This window comes from Odontomachus brunneus, unplaced genomic scaffold, assembly GCF_010583005.1.
Source record: "Odontomachus brunneus isolate Ranch 3 - 2012 unplaced genomic scaffold, Obru_v1 Obru_scaffold_018, whole genome shotgun sequence".
Lineage (NCBI taxonomy): Eukaryota > Metazoa > Arthropoda > Insecta > Hymenoptera > Formicidae > Odontomachus > Odontomachus brunneus.
In genome coordinates, this window is record NW_022639468.1 from 1,687,097 (window position 1) to 1,705,679 (window position 18,583).

General features: G+C 43.0%; 1 protein-coding gene across 6 annotated transcripts in view; it reads left to right on the forward strand.

Moving 5' to 3' along the window:
- Window positions 1-18,583, forward strand: part of LOC116841812 (protein dachsous) — a 428,326-nt gene that overhangs the window by 322,787 nt on the left and 86,956 nt on the right. The window contains exon 1 of one of the 6 annotated variants that reach the window (XM_032810202.1): window positions 6,802-7,517. The exons of the other annotated variants lie outside the window; for them this stretch is intronic. The gene's annotated coding sequence lies outside the window, so the exon portion shown is untranslated. Of the gene's footprint in view, window positions 1-6,801; window positions 7,518-18,583 lie in introns of those variants that run through there. 6 annotated transcript variants of the gene reach the window in all.

Sequence of the window (18,583 nt, forward strand, 5' to 3'; positions counted from 1 at the left end):
TATATATATATATATATATATATATATATATATATATATATATATATATATATATATATATATATATATATATATATGAAAGTTTAAGAGAGAAAGAGACGGAGGTGAATAGAATGAAATATTAACGATTAAATAACGATGTTTTTTCCACTGAGAAAAAAGTCTACGATTCAATCTGGAATTAATAATAGGGATCTCGAAATTTTGATCCTACTTTTAGCCTCACTATTCCATTTACCTATTTTGATATTCCAAAACTATAATATAACTTATTTTGACGCTAAAGATAGTGGAAAGGAAATTTCGAACATCATAAGAGTTAAAGTAGAAGTAAATTGTATCATCAGAATTAAACGTACTTTGCTAACTTAACTCATACTGCATTGTAAAATTCAAGGTTTAACATAAGGCCAAAATTTCGACTCAGGATGTCCGATCGACTGAGTCGGAAAGTTGATCGCATGGCTCCAAAAACGATCGGGTGTATCGCTTATACGGAATATCCGTTTGTTAATTTTGAATCGGATCGTGAATTTTTCTGTGAGTGCCGTGTGTATATGTGTCTATATATGTATGTATGCGTGTGAGATGCAAAGTGACTTGATCGCGCGATGGCTCGATCGATGACGGAATGTCTTACTTCCAAGATTTGTTACTTCGATACGGTGTTGCATATCGCGTGACATCGCTCTCGCGACGCGGATCTCGAATACCTCGAACACTATCGACTACCTAATGGCAGTGTCTAGCATAATACAGTGGCCCGATGGTCCGACACACAATAGGTCGTCCCGCTCCGTTAGACGCGCTCGCATGTACGCCAACTGAGATCCGCGAGCAGATTCATATCGGGCGATAACGCATCGGAATTGATTGGCGGTCGGGAGAGGCCGACGTCGTGTCGCGTCGCGTCGACTTGATAGATTCCGACGCGCGAATAAGCGACGATTCGTCGTAATGAGACGGTGGAATGTTCCCGCGCGATAACGAATACTTTCGGTAATCCTGTCCGGCTGAATAAATTAGCTGTCTCATTTTCGTTATCGCTGCGTTATCGGTACGCGCCACTCTCTCGCGGGGACGCGTCGGGGGCCAAAAACGAAAACGAACAGGAGGAAAGGTAGGAAAAAGAAGGGGGAGAAAAGAAAGCGGAAAAAATCGAGACGAACGTCTCGATTAATCCTTAAGTAGGCGTGGAGCTTTTTTAGACGTTAAATCTTTCATTTTTATCTATGACTACTTATGAACTCTAAGATGTGTTTTAACAAAATAATAATTTTTAACTCTCCGCGCGTATAATCATATTCTTCTAGGTATACAGTATAATTTGGGCCTGTCAGACCTCGAATGCTTGGAAACTTTGAATTATTGTGACTTTGTCGAAACGAATATTTTTGAACGCATTTTTTTCCAGAGATATAGAAAAGCTATAAGATAATGACGTAATAAAGTCAAAATCAGCAAATGCACAGATTTGCATTACTTTGAAAATTTTCTTGAGTCCTTTATGAGAAAATCAATGAGCGATGGAATATTTATTCGAGCCTTACAGCTTCAACATTGCGGAGAGTTAAGCGTCACAAGTTAAAAGTCTGTGCTCAAAAAATATTTCTTTATATTGAGAAAAGATACTTGAAAATTCATTTGTGTGAAAACATAAAGTTTATTTCTCTGCGAAATAAGTTAATTTCTGTGAATACTTTGTGTTCCACAAATTAATTTTTAAGTATTTTTTTTTTTACTATAATGTGATTTGCGGAAATGTTCGCTTATTTATGTGTTAGGGTTAATTTGACCACCACATGCCCGCTCACGGATTAATCGTTCGCGGATACGAGTCATATAGCGTAGACACTTGCCTCGCTGCCGCGCTCTGCAACAAATAGATCGTTTCGCCCCATTAGTCGTAAAAGCGCTCCGTTTATATGACCGCCCGCCGATAATTAGATATTGTGCGTGCTCTCACGTCGAGTGTGCCTATCTATGAACGATACGTGCACCACGATACAGACCGATACTCTCGTGCGCGCGTTCGTTATTAAAACCTTCTATTAGTTAGAGGTAATGAGCCGATTGCGCGTAGCCATCGAGTGTAAAATTGTCATTTCTAGAACGGGGCGGACGTTGGAATCGCGCGCGCTGCGGCACGCAAGTAATTCCCACCACTGAATGTCTATGATAGGCGCTATTAATCTATCGACAATCGTGGGTAGTAATCGTTGCAAAATTGCGCACCGTTATGCGCAATTATTCCCTAATTGGACGCGTTGGGGAGTTGAGAGTGTTATTTCGAAAGTAACGGACTATTATGCCGACGAGTCAATTAAAAATGCGCATATGAATTTGTCATTGTATTTCTAAGAAATTTTATGGTATCTGATTTGTTCGATCAAGTCCCTGTATTAAGGATCGATTTTTCAAGAGAAGTTTAAACTCAGATTTAAATTTCAACTCTGTTCAAACACATCAGACATATCGTTGGGACAGAGTTTAAATTTAAATCTAAGTTTAAACTACTATTAAGAATTTGACTCTAAGTCTTAAAGTTTCGTTCATTAATTAGCGAGACGATACGCACACACTAAGTGTATCTTAATAAAAGAAAGAAAAAAGAATCAGAAGAATTAATGGGAAGGAATAAATGACGGAGTCTCTCGTGTCTCTTGTGGATCTCTCGAGGCTCTCTTCACCGTTTAAATTTGCTTGGCGCAATTGATTCTTGGAAAATAACTTCACGGCGAATGTTGCGCATTATCAGCCGGAATCAGAGGACGGGTGTAGCGCGGTCGACGATAGAGATCAAAGTCCGGTACCGCTGATCAAGTCGCGAGATCGCCCGCACCAGGAGAAAAACGTCGTTCGTTTGGTGCGCGAGTCGCGCGCGCGCGGCCTCGCTTATCCATCTGGTGGCTCTCAGCCGACGAATGAACCAACGAATCGAAATCCCGGAGCGTTGCGCGGACGGAGAGAATATCCCCGAGAGGGACATGTATCACGATCTCCCCGACACGCGGTGCCCCTTCTTCAACAAATAGATCGTCCCGCTCCATTACGCCGCACCGTGTGCGGCGCGCGCTCACACTCGACCGCCCGTCGATAATTAGGCACGGTCCGCGTGAGACTGGCCGCGGTGTGCGCGCGTGTAACGACATGCGATTTGATGATATAACTCACGCCTCGACTCCGACGAACGGAGTCGGTACACAGAAGCGAACAAGTCAAGAGCAAGCGCGCGTAATCGAACGATATGAGCGTCGTCGATTGCGTCGTGTGTGCTCGTGAGTTCCCTGTAAGAAGAGACCGTGAGTGAGAGAGAGAGAGAAAGAGATCCTGGCGACAGGCGGGAATGGACATGCGAGAGAAATCTATTGTTTTGCGATTCCGCGGACGTCCGAGGTGCGAAGTCCAGAATGGACAGTCGCGAAATAGATCGTCTACCTTCCCCTTCAGGTATTCGCAGTCGGGGTGCCGCGACATTGTCCCGCCCTGTTGAGGCCTAAATATACCTTTATCACGTAGGCGCACCGGCTCTACGTGGGCCGCTCGGCAGAGCCAACCTGGCTATATTGAGGCGCGCACCAAGTGCACGTTTTGCTCGGCAAGGCAAGGGGAGCACGTCGTGGAAGCACAGTAGCGGCAGCCCCGGGCATCACCACGAAGGCCACCTCATTATTTATCGCGATATCAACCTATATTTCACACACATACATACGGGATAGAGAAAGAGGAAGGCTACGAGGTAGCTGAAGAGCGTTGGGGAAGACGAGAGAGGAAGGGCGGACGAGCGAACGAGCAAAAGAGAGTGAAGGAGAAAGAAGAAGAGATCAGCCGTTCCCATCTTTCTTCGCCCGTTTTCTTCCTCTTCGCTTCCCTTTCGCCACCTATATCTTTGTCCCCTTCCCTCCCCCGTTATGCACTTGCATCCAGCGAGACGCACACCTGTAGTCGTGTAACAGTTACGGCACTATCTCATCGAGCATGCATCATTTCGGTGTTCTTCTCGTCGAGCAGCTCGGCGAAAATAATAGTGAAATTAACCTCGCGAGACGCGTGAAAACTTTACATCGTGAATACTCGCGTATCACGAAACGCGCATCTGTATGAAATGAATGTGTTTCCTCCCTTTTACCGTGTCAAGCGACACGGTAGTGTCGCGAAGCCAAATGCAAGTGCGAAGCATTGGCGGCCTACCGTGGGGACACACTTTTGGCGACACTTTTGGTGACACTTTTGGCGATACTCTTGGCGATACTCTTGGGGATACTCTTGGGGATACTCTTTGCAATACTCTTTGCGATACTCTTGGGGATATTCTTTGCGATACTCTTTGCGATACTCTTGGGGATACTCTTGGGGATACACTTGGCGTGCCTTTTTTTATAGGCAAACGGTTCTTTTATTGTAATCACTATCAAAATATTATATTGAATATCGATATAATATTTAAAAAATTTAATATTTGAAAAAAATATTTAAAAAAACTCGCCAAATGCTTTTTAGTGTAAGTTACTATAATTTTTTTAACATTATTGTATTTCTCTAATTATTTTATTTTTTATTTAATAATATATTATTAAATATATCAATAATATAAGTATGTTGATTTTTTTTATTGATATTAACTGCTGTATAGGTATTATTAAAATAAGAGAACCGTTTGTATATAAAAAAGGCACGCCAAGGGCTTTTTGTATAAGTTATTATAATTTTTTTTAATATTATTGTATTTCTCTTATTATTTTATTTTTTATTTAATAATATATTACTAATATATTATTAATAACATATTTAATTTATAAATATATTATATAATCAAAATCATATATGTTTATAAAATTAAAAAATGATTAATCATTCGCACTTGGCGAATGTAACCTTTTGATATCATTTCTTTTGTAGAGAGTATATAAAACTTGTATTTTTCAATAGAGTAATTCTAACGCGCATGCACTTGGCTTTTTTTAATTTTTTTTGTGAAAATTAATATTCACAGTTCTGTGAAATACTGTGCTGCTATACAGAGTCAACTAATACAACGCACGGATTCCTTAGTTTCGTGATTTCATGTGTGCGCTCTCGAGCCAAAATTTCGATTTTACATTGACTATCGCAGTTATATGTACTTTAACGCAGGTTATATGTACTTTAGCTCGATGTATAAATGTGTATTATCGACCGTGTTGAGGCTTAATGATACGCTTTATAATCGAAACAAAGATATAACAAAAAGAAACAGTACGTAATAGGTAGCAACGAAAAACTAGCAACGAAATAGGTAGAAAGAGACAGGAAAGAAATCAGGTTAAGTAGAAGGAGACGAAAAACTGTATCTCTTCTCTCTCTATATTGCGCGATAAGAGAAGGACAGAGATATAGCGTTCGCCTCCCGTCTCTTTCTTAAGGTGACCAGACGTCCCGAATTTTCACCTTTTATCCCGAATTTTTTCGAATGCTATTCGAAAAAATAATTATAATTGTATAATTGTATAATTATGGTATGTCCCGAATTCAGGGCTGAGAAATTTGGTCACCTTACTTTCTACGCAATCTCGCGCCTTATGCGCGATCTATTTTTATATGCATGAATTAATCGAAAATTCAGTCATCTCGGTATCCGTTAAAATCGGAAACCTTCTGCTTAATATATGATTTTACATGCCTGGAAATATACGATATATCGTTGCCCGCATCTCGGCGTCCTCCGTCTTGACTTTCCAGTTCGACATTCTGACTCCCGGCTGCTTCGTTGCGGTACACTGGATATCTCTCACGGCACCGGCATTCACGGAGATACGGTTCGAACAGAGAAACGCAGATCAATTAGCGTGATGCCGACAAGAATCTTATTATTATTCGGTGCGGGATGTACGACGAACTTTTGGCGGGCAACGCTGCGACGAAATGACCGTTATACTAGAGATGTGTTCTTTCGAGCTGCACCATTAAAGATGTGTTCTTTCGAGTAGCACTTGTTACACTTAGGTTGAAGTGCGTATTTTTATAGCGTTATTCATACGACTGAAGCAGATATAAAATGGCTTCAGAGTCGATTAAAGGCGTCATAAGCTTCTACTCACTAATCACAGAGTTTTGTAGCCAGAGTAGAAGTAGCTCAAATACTTCGTTAATCACTCTATAAACGATTGAAATCCGCTTCAGCTTCGAAGCATCGTATAGACCAATAATGACTTCTTTAAGCGCACCCACTATCGGCGGTGCCCGTCGAAAGAGTATGAAATTGCACTAAGGTACAGAAAGTGCAGCTAAGAGAGCACAGAGTACAGAGAGCAGCTCTATGATTCGCTACTTCGGACCATAGACATAATATATCTAGACCGAGCGTTGAGGAACGGGGATAAGAGGCACGTAGAAAAGGATGCATTGCGTTTTAAGACCCTGCGTTCTCTCATTCGTACATCTCTGTAACGTAATCTTTCTCATGTATACGCTTATACACATGCGCGAATGAGAGAGAACGCAGGGTCTCAAAACGCAATGCATCCTTTTCTACGTGCTCTTATCCCCACTCCTCAAATAAAGGCAAACGCTCGGTCTAGATATATTATGGTTGTGTTCCTTTTGAGCGTTCACGTGCTTTAAGCGCTTATAAACATCACTCTATTTTTTTTCCGCATCTAATGAGCGATAAAGATAGAATGACGCTTACAGCGCATCAGCACCCAAAAGGAACGCAGCCTATGTCTATGGTTCGGACAGAAAGTGACGCGTCTAGTGAATAACGTATCCATTGGCAATACTAACTCACCGATCGCGTGCTTCGTTCAGTAGATGGAGACACGAAGTAACCCGCGTCTACGAAAAGATACGCGACGAACGAAAGATACTCCAACGAAGCGAAACAATGGACAAAAAAGTAGTCCCGCGCGTCAATCGTCTCACTTGCTAGTCTCTAGCGAACAACGTAAACAAACGACGCGGCAGCCGAGAGAGATGACAACGATCAACGCATTCAAAACAATAGAGACTTCGACGCGGCGTATCGTTGTGTTGATTATACTTTCTTCGTCACAGATATTCTGTCAGTTCGTGAGATATTTCACTCTCGTCGACATTGCGTTAGTTATCCCGCGTTATCTTAACCTAACAATTTTCTCGAGTCTGTTGGAAGTCGCCGTGATGAGCAATTGAGTTCTAACCTATATATTTTTCCGATGGCATCATCCGCGTGAAGTCGGAAACGAGTGGTTTGCATAGGACAGAGTTGAAGAGAATTAATACGTTTGGAAAAGTAGAAGCAATGTGTCGTAGAGTCATTTATCTCACAGGCGAGGCTGAAAACACACACTGCGACAAAGTCGTTAAACCGTCAAAAAGAAAAACATTATCTCGCGATTGAATCGTGCGCACGCGAGTGTCAGTGAGTGTCCATGCCATAAGTGAATATTCGGAGTGCGACTACGGAGCGGCCGGGAGTCAGGATGCCTGATCAGGAAGCCGTGACGGAGGACGCGGACACCTCGAGACGTGGACAGTGATACATCATGTAATATCTCCAGGTGTGTCGAGTCATTTCTTACGCAGAAAGTTATTGTATCAAGATCAGATCAAAATCTTTTGGTCTTCCGAGTCTTTCAATTCGCGAGATTATTCAAACTTTTGACTCTTTATTTTTTGAGAATCAAACTTTTAACTCAACCCGCGCGATGTTCTCTGTCTCTCTTACTGAAAGCGGTCTCGGGCGCCTTGCTTTTCGCCACTAATTAACTCCGTCGATTGGCGGCATTGGTAAGAAGTCTCGCCGGGTAACGGTTACGACTAGAACTAATCTCGTCTCGTCTCACTTCGAGCTCCGATGCGTCCGCTGAAAAACTGGACCTCGTGATAATTGAGAGGGTGCGCGAGATGGGAACGCGCTAATGAAAGAAAAAGTCGTACTGACCGAGTGGAAGGCACTCGGTTTTCCGTAAGATACCTTGCGTGCAATGTGGATGAAATAAAAGCTTTCTCTCTGAATATTTTAGAGTAAAGTTTCACTCGAAAAATAAAGTGACAGTTGAGTCACTCGAATTCGAGAGACTTTTCACTCTTATAGAGCGATCTCTCCAATCTGAATCGTTCGATTGAAACGTTCGCTCATACTTAGAGAAAAAATGATTGATTTAACTATAAAATTATAGTTATTTTCGACCCCAAATGTATTCTTTGATTATTCTAACATGAAAGTGGCAGTAATAATAAAAAAATATTTAGTATTTGTAATTATGTATATAATCATAGAAAATTAGTTATTATAAGTTATGACTAAAAATTATTTTTTTATTAAGTTCTAGTATAATTTTAGTGATAATAATTTTATATGCATATAATAGAACTTAATAAAAAAATAGTTTTTTAGCCAAAATTTATAATAATTATTTTTCTATATGATTATATACATAATTACAAATACTAAATATTTTTTCTTAGTGCATGTGGAGTCAGAATTTACTTTAACTTTGAGTGAGAAACACTTACTTTCGTGGCTTCGAGTGGCAGTATTTTCACTATCGCTTCGAGTGAAAATATCGTCACTTTTGACTTCAAGAGATTTAGAGAATTCGATTTTTCTCGAACTTCCGCTTGAAGCAAGTCACATTATTTTACGATAAGTCCGGATAAGAGAGCCATGAGCTGGCGTTACTTCGAACAGATCGCAATGTCTCGATGCGCGCGATGATCGATCGACGTAGGAGCCTTTCAACGTTCCTCCTTGTCTCTCGCGATGATATTAAGAAACACATCGCACATCGGTACGTGCGGTGAACGGCGCGATACGGTATACAAAAGTCTCGTGGCGCCACGAAGTTTCGACACGCGCGAGAACGACACGTTACGCGATGGGTACGGTAAACGAAAGGGAGACCTCCCGCTGGTTCTCGTAAAGTGACAAATTATTTTCCTTCCTACTGTTCGTCTCTATCGTTTGTGCGTCTCCTATAGATACAAAGATGCCCTCGATGATATCGTAGCCGATACATTCCTCGATCGGCGTGACGCGGCTCGGTTCACGATCGGAAACAAGTGACAAAATCCAAGGTTGATCGGCCACGGCGAAATCGATGCCGCCTAAAAAGAATTCTAATGTTTCGTCGTAAAAAATTACTGCGCGTTTCCCGGGATAATTAAGCGGCACGACAAGGTTGATAGAGAAAGAGAGAGAGAGAGAGAGAGAGGGGAGAACGATGTCCCGATAAATCGACGGCTTTCGTTGGAATTAATCGGAATAATTTTGATTCCGCGCCTCTTAATCAAGTATCCGGCCGGTGCTCACTAAATCATCCGCGTGAAATCGTTAACGGCATCGTAAATTCCCGGACACGCGGACGTCTCTATCTTAGGCGAGTACATATTTTCGCGGACGGTTAGTACGCGTCTCGCGTCGAAATCGATGGGTGCCGGCAAGGGAGGCCGCCCGATGGAAGACACCCGAAGACGGCCGGGAGAAAGAGAGCGGTCCGAATGCGATCCGAATGCAGCGCGACTGGTTCTCCTCGCGCGATCGCGGGGAATCTTAAGCACCTGCCACTTAAGGACCGGATTGCTCCGCGGGAATGAGAGGGCGAGAGCGGCAAGATCGGCCGAGCCGGCAGAGAAAGAAAGAGAAAGCCGGGGAAAGAGCGGGAGACGGAGGATCGAGGGCATGGGAAGAGCAGAGGCGAGTCGAGCGATATCCTTAGGGATCGAACGATCCTCAAACCTCTATCGACGGACGTATAAATAATCGGACACTCGGAAAGAGAGCGGAATGAAGAAAGAGAACCGCGACTAGGTGTAACCAGGTCGGTTTATCGGTCCCCCGGTCGGTTCGCTGTTAATCGCGCATCGTGCTAATAATTGCTCGGTGTTAATTTGCACGGTGAGAAAATAATCGTCCTCCTCGATGGGCCACGCTCGACTCGCTCGCCTTCCATTTACGGTGAAACGACCTCACGATCGAAAATAAAGTTAATAAAAGTGAAGTCGACGGAAACGCGATCGCATCAATGACTCAAACGACGTAAAGTAACATACTTGACGACCATAGTTTATTAAAGCCGTGTTTGTTGATCGCGCATCGTGCTAATATTTCTTCTTTATATGCATATCTATATATCTTCCTTTCTTCTGCTAAAGAGAATCTTCCTAAAGGATTTTCATTCCTATTAATAAGTAAATAAATTAAATTGAAAATTAAATTAATGTTCGGTGTTAATTCGCGCAGTGAGAACATAATTCTTCTTCTCGATAGACTCGTTCGCTTTCCATTTACGGTGAAACGACTTCACGATCAAGAGTAAAATTAAAAATGAAGGCGACGGAAGCACGATCGCATCGGTGACTTAAGTTTGAATAACATAGCGGGACTTATTTGATGACTACCTTTTATTAGGATCATTCAAGTTGGGTCGTCGGGGTTAGGTGAACCCATAAACATATAGAATAGACTGAGCACTCCTACTGAAGGGCATTAATAAGAGAGAGCAATAGAGATCGTAATGCTTTCCTTGCCTAACTGTGTGCAGTTGGTGTGGAGAAGGAAAGAAGAGAAGCGATATCACGTGCTTATTAGTTTGCTTACAAAGAGAAGAACATGATGTAACATTTGAGAATATATCATGCGAGCGTGCACACACATGAGTGTGTGTATCACTCACATACCTTCTCACACAATGAAACACACATTATTCTTCTCTTTTCTTCATTATATGTGTTCACTCTCACTCTTCTGTTTTCTCTATGTCGTCTCCTCCTAGAGTGACTATGTGACAGAGAAAACATCTCGGTTAACATATCTCTGTCCTTCGATCTTGGCTTCAACGCTATAATGCTCAATCTATTCTATATGTCTATGGGTGAACCATCGGCAGTGTCCGAATAAGTATCGTCACATGAACGACGTGGTGAAGTCGCTAAACGAGAGAAGCGAGTAACAATGGATACGCCGGGCTCGTGCTCGAACTTGATCGCCGCGCTCTTGGCGCGCGGCACGTACGGCGATGAAATCATAAATCGGTGAACGCCAGCCCGCCGGCACTGATAGCGAGCAACCAATAATTATGCTAATACATACATCGTAATACATCCGAGGAGGCGGTCATTCGTACGTGCGTGTACCGCAGCCCGGCGGGACCATGCAACCTCGCCAGGATTCGCGCCGCGTCGGTCGTTCTATTCGGAGTACGTCGTGGCGACAAGTCGCTGTCGATCTCTGGGGTATCGATTCAAGCGGCCTGTCAGCTGTTCGCATTATTACGCCTACACGTGTAACGCACACGGCGACATTTACGACGTGTTAGGGCCTTTGCACACGAATTGTTGTAACCGTAGACGTGAGACGGCAATTTTACCTAAAGAACCAATCACAATATTGCTTTAGGATTCTTATACACTTAGAAGAAGATGGAAGTGATCGTATAAATAGGATTCAGACGGAGTAACTAGAATTTCAGTTAGATGAATCCCAGTTACTTTTATTTACGATCAGTCCTATTTTCTTCTGAGATATATTAACCTGAAGTATATCCTGATTGTTTCTTTAACTAAAGTCTATGTTTTACGTCTACGATTACGGCGATTCGTGTGTAAAAGCCTTTAACTCTGTTACGGCGTATCAGGACTGAACAAAATATCGAGGAAAATTCTTCTGAGTAATCCGACTCGACATTTTGATCCTACTTTCGAGCTCAATATTCAATTTAACGCCTACTTTGATACTTTGATACTTTGAAGCCTACGTCAACTTCTTTTGTTTCTATTTAACCTACTAACTTTGCCAAGAGGCCTTCTTTGGAACCCACACAGTAAATATAACATGATTAGCCCACACATCTGGTTGCGCTAACTAGATTCAAAACTAAAATACAAAACAACTAATTATGTGGTTGCCGCAACCACATAGCAATTGCTAAGTTACTGACGTTGCAGCAGTGACGGTATCTAGTTGCTCCAACCAGAATGTATACATGGATAAAATCCATTTGACGTTGCAGACGCTTCGGAGCGCCGTATAAACCAATCATAATCTTTCTTTACACGCCCCAAAGCGTTTGCAGCGAATTGTATCCCACGGCAAATGTCATCTCAACCGATTTCTAGCTGTCACAACCAGATCATGCGCAAATACATTGATGTGATGTACTAAAGTAACTGACTCATATCTACTATACACATTACCGTCACACAAAGATAACTAAGGTGATGCAATTATGTTACTTACGATTAAATATTTCTTATTATTTGCATCATATCTTTCTTTTCTATATACAAGTGACATTTCACGCGTTTTCTGTTATTTAAAATCCCTAAGTAGGATTTTAGTTTCTATGTATATCAAACACACACTGATCTTACCGAATACACAGATGGAAGAAAATTTAGATTAAAAGCTAAAATTTCATTTCGGGAATACGTACACTGAGAGAAAAAAATATTTGATCTAACTAAAATTATAATTATTTTTGGCCTCAATCATATTTTTTGGTTGCTCTAATACGAAAATGGTTCTAATAATATACATGTAAAGGTTATTATCACTAACATTATTATATAGTAAAATTTAATAAAAAAACAGTTTTCTTTACTATCATTTATAATAATTATTTTTCTATGTGGTTGTAGTTACAAGTACTAAATATTTTTTTCTCACAAGTAAACTATCCAAAAGTTACACTCCAATTTCTTCTTAATTTGGCACAAATGTAGAAATACAAAAAATATTTGGGTCATATTTTTTGTACTTTTATGACATTTGTGTAGAAGTACATTTGTCAAATTAGAGAGAAATCGGAGTGTACTTTTTGGGTAGATTTACTTGTCAGTGCATAAGAAGGATGTATCAAGACATCCGTTGGGCCTCTTCCTGGTGTCTTTGTTGCCCGCGAACGCGCCGTCGCGGAGGCGAATAAAACAGTGCTTTGTGCTGTTCACGATTTATCGAGACGTTCGTAACGTTACCTGGTATAACTTTCGGTAATCTCAGATAAGGGCAAATTGCACGAACATTGCGAGTATCCGTTCGTAGACCGCGAATACCCTGTTATAACGCGCGGGGGATGTGCGCGATAACGTTAACGAGTAATTACCTGCGCAAAGACGAATGATCGTCGTTACGTCTTCATGCCGAATATGATGCGGCGAGATATCAACCGGATGCGAGAGCGAAGATGAAGGAAGCTCTGCGCGCGGTACGAACGGATCGTAGCGCGAGCCAGACCGTGGCGACTGCACGAAAGACGATCGAGGAGGGCTTCGACTTTATCCGGCCGACGAATCTGCTTGAGTAGCGCCGTTAATCACGCATTCGCCCACCGACAAGATTAACGCCATTAACGCCTATGGGTTCGAATTAACAGAATATTATCGCACTGGCTGAACGCGGACGCATCCGGTAATAGGAGCCGGCAAATTACGTCGAATGGTACGGTAATCTATTAAGATAACTTATCATCTTGGTCGAGGCTTTGGCTCGCCGATCCTCCGCATCCCTAATCCGGACAGATGCAGGGCCTTCCGCGTCCAGAGAGAAGGATCGTCGACCGCGCGATCGAATTTTGCGAGTTCGACGTCGAGCAAACAACTTAACGATCCTTTACTTCATTATCTTGTAATAATTTATATATTTTATTGTTGTATTAGGAAAAATATTTGGAATAATATTTATATAATATTTTATTGTGTGTGTACATAAAATATTATATTTACGTATAATGAAATCTTACTTGGAATAAGATTCCACGAATATATCGTTCCGATAGGAAATTTGAGAGGTCCGTTAATTCTCAGACGAAATAATATGTTCTTGTACACTGAGAGAAAAAGAAATAGTATATAATAGTTGATTTAACTAAAATTATCATTATTTTTGGTCCCAATATTTTTTAGCGAAATGGCAATAGTAACGTGCATATAAAGTTAATATTACTAATGTTATAGTAAAATTTAAGAAAAAAATAATTTTCTTATCAATAATTTAGAATAGTAATTATTTCTCCTTGTGATTATGATGACAAGTATCAAATATTTTTCTTTCAATGTAGAATATTCTAATAGTCCCGATGTTGCATTCTGGAAACCTCCGAATGTCGATTGTATTTTTCGTGACTTCGTTTCCCGATCGATATATGTATTCAGGAAGAGAAAGCTCGGTGCTGCTCGAAATTTCGACGCACCGGTGCAGTGTACCGTCTCTTCCGTCTTCTCCTGCCTCTTCCGCGACTCGCGACTTGGTCTTCGTTTAATCGCCGACACAATGGAGTTGTTAATTGTCAGGGTTAATTGTCAGCACAACAACGATGTGGCAGCACGTGGCTCGCCTGCCGATCCCATCGCGCATCGGGATCGCGGCGGTCGTTTCCGTTATTGAAATCCCGTTCCGCCTGTCGGACGCTCTCGCGCGCCAGAAATGCGAAACGTATGCTCTGATAATTGGCTGTATATAGTTATACAAGAACGACCTGACCCACAATATTTTTCTTCTACTTTGTTCTTTCTGAAGTACGAAGTAGTACGAAGTTTTTCAAGAAAAACGAAGATGAGGATTTGATATATGATTTAAAAAGTATATAAATTTTTTCTCTTTAAGAGTACCTATTAAGCTTAATTCTTTAAAAAATGTTTAAAAAGTATTCAACTAGTAACAAATACAAAGTTTTTTTAATTAATTTCAGTCACCTATGAGGCTTTTTTGTTTTGCGCATAGAAAGATTACCCATAGATGAAACAAGAACTCAAAGATCATAATTTTATGAATTATATCATTTTTGCGTATGGCTAATTGCACAAGTGCGTGCAACGCGTGTGTGTGCGCGTGCGTGCGCGCTCGCTACACTGCACTCTTTTTTTATCTTTTCAATCCGGTACCGAGATGCCGTCGCGACTTAAGCGACCTATAAATAATAATTCACACACACGGCGCGCAGAGAGAAAGAGAGAGAAAGAAAGACGAACGTTAACGTCGCCTGGGAATATAAGGACCGATCGATTTGTGAGTCTGCCTTCGCGCCCGAAGCTCGATGAAGCGCGTTCCGCCCTACGTCTCGTTCTTCCCAGAGTGCGCTTCTAAAACGCACTCGGAAGAGGGAGATCGCGCGCGCGCGCGAACGACCGGTTTAATGCGTGTGTTTAATTAATTACGTCGCGAGTACGAAAGGATACGCGCGCAAGGATGTTCAGCGCGTTCTCTCCCGGTTGGTACGTCTCACACGTAACAATAAAGTATGGCGTATCCGTGTGTACCCGCGCTTCTAACGAGCGTCTCGATGAAGCGGTTCGGCCAAGCTCGGGATAAATTTAGTCGGCGATAGAGAGAGAGAGAGAGAGAAAGAGAGAGAGAGAGAGAGAGCTGAGATGGGCCCGATTGCGTTCTGGATTTCCCTTCCTTTTTCCACCAAGGGCTACACGCACAACGCTGTGTGTTCGTTACCGCCTGTGCGAGCACCGTCGCGAGGATAAACTTCGTGATTCGCGGCGGGAGCAGAACTCCGCCGCCGGTCCGGTGCGGCGGCAACAAAAATGCGAATCAGGTTTCTCGCGGTCCCATTAATCTCGCGGATCCTCGGTCGCCGTTCTGCTCGTCGATGAACTCGAGCGCCCGCGTTATAGGTGAGCGAGCGCGCCCGAGGCGATTTCTACGCGAAACGCACTCTCGCGCCGATCCCTCGACGCGCGAAGAGATCGGGTTATTTGTATCTATTTAAACGTTATCGCCGCACTTGTGCCTTTTCCGCCAGCTAGTCTTAGTTGGCGAGTTTGCTGAATCGCGATTTACACTTGCTCTCGTGTGCGCGACGTTATTAGCGTGTCGACGCTTCTCCGATTTCGTACTTTTTCCTCGGCGTTGGTTTCCGAGAACTGATTCGCGTGATTTCTCTCGATAAATATATCATCAATATCAGCCTTTCATTTCCGCGGTATTGAGTCTCCTCGGACACCCGTCGTGGTTATGTTGGATCGTGATGTCAGAGGCGAGAATATAGACACACTGAAAATTCTTGTGTGTCATTTTCAAATAAAGTGAAATCGAGTAAAACTTTATATTGCTTCAGCTTACTTGTAAAATATTCCAAAGATTATCCAATCAACAGCTAGGCACTAAAATAACGAGACAAAATCAAATGAATAGGATTAGAGAGGAATGTCCTCGTGTCATATTAATTTGACGATTATTGTTAGGAGAAAAGGATACTATTTTATAAATATGTATTCAAGTAATCCAAAATGTTTCTTTGTACAAATATCTTCTTTCATTTAAAAATGGCACACAGAAATTTTGGCCATGTTTTCTCGTTTCTGACGTCATCAATCAAGACTTTTGCGGCAAGGAACCCTTAAGTAGAAAGAAGTGAGAATACGAGAGCCGAAGGGGCGTGCGCTCGGCCGGATATTTCGGCTAATGTGAAATATCGATTACAAACGTGTCCTCATTATGCGATAAGCCGTTACGGGCACGACACACGGCTGCGTCGAAGCGCGTGTGTGCGATCGGAAACGCGCGCGCGTGATACACGCGCTCGATCATCCGGGCTCTGGCGAGGCCAGAAAATATAAAACGCGCGATGCGGCTCATCGACTGTTATAAATTCGTCCCGCTATATTAGGTGCCAGGTCGAGATGTAGAGAGAGTCATCCGCGGGGAGGACCGGCAGGATCAAGGAGAGAGGACAGAGAAAGAGAGGGGAAAGAGAGAGAGGTGGCTTTTAGCGCGGAAGGGATCGCGCTCTTCGCGCGACCAAAGAGAGAAAAGGCCGCGGCTACGCGGAGACGCGATTATTAATCGGCGCGATCAATTAAATCGCAATGGGATACGGGCGATTGCGTGCGCAGGATCAATAATATCGCGGACGGACGTACAAGGCGCAAGGGGATCCTTTAATGCGAGGATAGGTGTATCGATTATTGCGATCTCGTTTATCCGGCTGTTCCTTTTTTATATTGGGCCCCGCCGCCCGTAACACAGCCTCGCGCTCTCGTGCGCCCTTCGACGATCACGGATCGCGGGCGAGAGAGTGCGCGGCGGGTACCGCTCGGTGCGCGCTCGGCTATCAAGGCCCGGTTCCGTCCAGCTGTAGTATATATTCACGTGGAAGAGTTATCGGCGTTACCCTCGCGCGACGGCAGATTTCGCGGAAAGTACATTCGCGAGTCATGCGCGATGGGTGCGATACCGAGAGGCGCGAAAGTCGCGAGAAAGATACCGAGCGTCGATCCGAATCCGGTAGTTGCGTCGTGTTTCTCCGTCGACGGCGAGTCGATCTTTCTGGCCGATCGTCTGAGAAGGAGAGGGAGAGGGATGGAGGGGAAGAGAGAGAGAGGGAAAGAGAAGGAGAGGGAGACGTCGCGAAGGGCGAAGAACGCAAGAAAGAACGCGGGTAGCCACGGCGTGTCGTCGGACCGGTCCGCGGGTCGTATTCTATTGAGACGGGCCACGCGAGAGAAGCGACGATGCGGCGGGGTCGAAAGTGAGGAGGAAGCCGGACAGAGAGGAAAAAGGGACTCTCTAGCGAGGCAGAAGACTATAGAAGGCGCAGCGCGGAGAGCAGACAGCTATCTTAATCGACGACCTTTCTCTTAACCCGCCGGAGAATCCCGCCGGTGGCGTTGCAGCACGCTCTCGCTCTCGGAGTCCGACTCCTTCCACGAGAGTTTGCCGCTCGCGGAGGAGGCCCGCCACGGAAGACGGCGGAGATATGGAGAAGCCGAGCGCGGTCCAGCCGGCTGGGGCCCGGGAAGGACTCCTCGCGGAACGCGGAATCCAACGGCGCGCAACGGTGGAACCGAACGGCCAGTTGGGACACGAGGAGATCGATCTGCGCGTGGGCGGTTGCCGAATAATTATAAACTGGCCCCTCTCGAAAGTCGAGGACCTCGGGGCTATCCGTCTCTGTCTCTTCCTGTTCGCCCTTACGCCGCGCCCTCGACGGAACGTCCACGTTCGGCTCGTTTTTCGCCTTATTAAGGCGGAATCTCGTCGTCACGACGCTCGATGTATTCGCGCTGATACGCGATCTTCGTGCGCGATTCATGAATATATCAGCTGTCTGTTCGTTGTTCAAGGATATTCTTTTTTTTATTATGCTTTCATTTGTTTCCTGAACGAAAGAAAATTTCGCGAAGGTAAAAGACCCATATTAACAGTCGTAACTAGTCTTTATTTAAAACTTATTTCAAATGAGATACTTATATCTGAGTTTTTCGGTATTGCGTTTGCAAATATAATACCACGTATGGGGAAGACCGGATCAAAGTCAAAACAAAAGACATGTTGGGACTACGCGTTTTGTTTATTTTGTTTTGTTTAGTTTATTTTATTTGTGAAAGCAACAGTGGAAAGAGAAGGGATAACAAAACGTTCTTTTCGGAACATAAGGGAAGTACCTATTATAAGAGGAAGTACCTGTTATAAGAGGAACATTTTGCGATAAATTACATTTATGAGTCTGATATACCGATTTAATTATTAAATTTCCATTATACATAATATAAATGTTTTATTATATCGTGTATTGCAAATTTTCTTCATTCTTTTCGTTATTTCAATTTCGTTATTTTATAATACGATAAATATAATATAAGAATGCTATAAGCATTAGAGGTTGCGATCTTGAGT